Genomic DNA, 1,556 nt, shown 5'->3' with positions numbered 1-1,556 from the left:
TGGGTGACAGAGTGAGACTCCAACTCAAAGAAAAAAAAAAAAAAAGATCTGTAGCTCTTCCTTTTCCAACGAGCTTGATTCATTGTATTTTTGTTTTTTTGAGTTGGAGTCTTACTCTACCGCCCAGGCTGGAGTGCAGTGGCATACGCACAGCCACTGTAGCCTTGACCTGTTGGGCTCAGGTGATCCTTCCACCTCAGCCTTTCCAAGTAGCTGGAACTACAGGTGTGTGCCACCACGCCTGGCTAATTTTTTGATTTACCGTAGACCAGAGGGCTCACCAAGTTGTACAGGCTGGTCTCGAACCCCTGGGCTCAGGCAATTCTCTGGCCTTGGCTTCCCAAAGTGCTGGAATTACAGTCTTGAGCCACCGCACCTGGCCTGATCCATTGTTCTTGAAGAAAAGGGAGCAACCGGAGAGCCTGTCACATCCTTCCCAGGAACCCATTGACCAACACCCTGTCTCCCCACCTCACTATGGGAAAGGAGTCTTTCCTGCTACTGAGGCTGGTTTCTTCACCTGCACAGGCCTACCCACCCTCTACCCCCAGTTCTTGGCTATTCTGCTCAGCATCAAACTTGCTCTAGCAATCCTCTTTTCCTTCTTGTGCTTCTGGTCACCACACATTATTATCGCTCCCTATTCATGGCAAAACTTGGTCACATTGTAGACAGCTGCTATCTGCATGCCTTCACATCGCCCCCCCTTTTTTCCCCAGAGGTCAGCAGCAGCTACCTTTATTTGGACCAGACATGAGCCATACACCACTGATCAGACCAATACAGCTTGTGGGCAAAATGGGCAAAAATAGAGAGGACTGGTTGGGACTTGTCTACCACCTTTTTTTTTAAAGGGTTGGTCTTGTGCAGATTTAGAGAAAGCTAAGGGAATACTAAGCACTGATATGACCAGACCCTATATGCACACAGTGTACATGTCATGCCCTGCTGGCTGTCACCCCACCCCCACCTTCCCTTCTCCTGAGAACAGCACATCCCATTCTTATCTTGACCCATTCAAGTGGGATAGTACAGAAGTCATTCTCCCTTGAGTCATCTGTGACTTTCAAGATGCTACACTAGATGGTTGCTTCTCTATCTTTCCCTTAGCGAACCTCCCAGCAACCACCTAAAAATTTTATTGGCCGGGCGCGGTGGCTCAAGCCTGCAATTCCAGCACTTTGGGAGGTATAGGCGAGAGGATTGCCTGAATTCAGGGTTCAAGATCAGCCTGGGCAGCTTGGCAAGACAGCATCTCTACAATAAATAAAACAGTTAGCCGAGGATGCCTGTAGTTCCAGCTACTTGGAAGGCTGAGGTGGAAGGATCACCTGAGACCAGCAGGTCGAGACTGCAGTGGCTGTGAGCTTGCCACTGCACTCCAACCTGGGCGACAGCGAGACTCCGACTCAATAAATAAATAAATAAATAAAAATAAAAATAAACCGGGCTTGGTGGCTCAGCCTGTAATCCCACGTCTTTGGGAGGCTGAGGAGAGTGGATTGCCTGAGCCCGCAGGTTCGAGACCCGCCTGGGCAGGCGAGACCTCATCTCTA

Source organism: Carlito syrichta, unplaced genomic scaffold, assembly GCF_000164805.1.
Source record: "Carlito syrichta isolate Samal-C Ts95f unplaced genomic scaffold, Tarsius_syrichta-2.0.1 Scaffold305117, whole genome shotgun sequence".
Taxonomy (NCBI): Eukaryota; Metazoa; Chordata; class Mammalia; order Primates; family Tarsiidae; genus Carlito; species Carlito syrichta.
Note: the sequence above shows the minus strand (reverse complement) of the source record.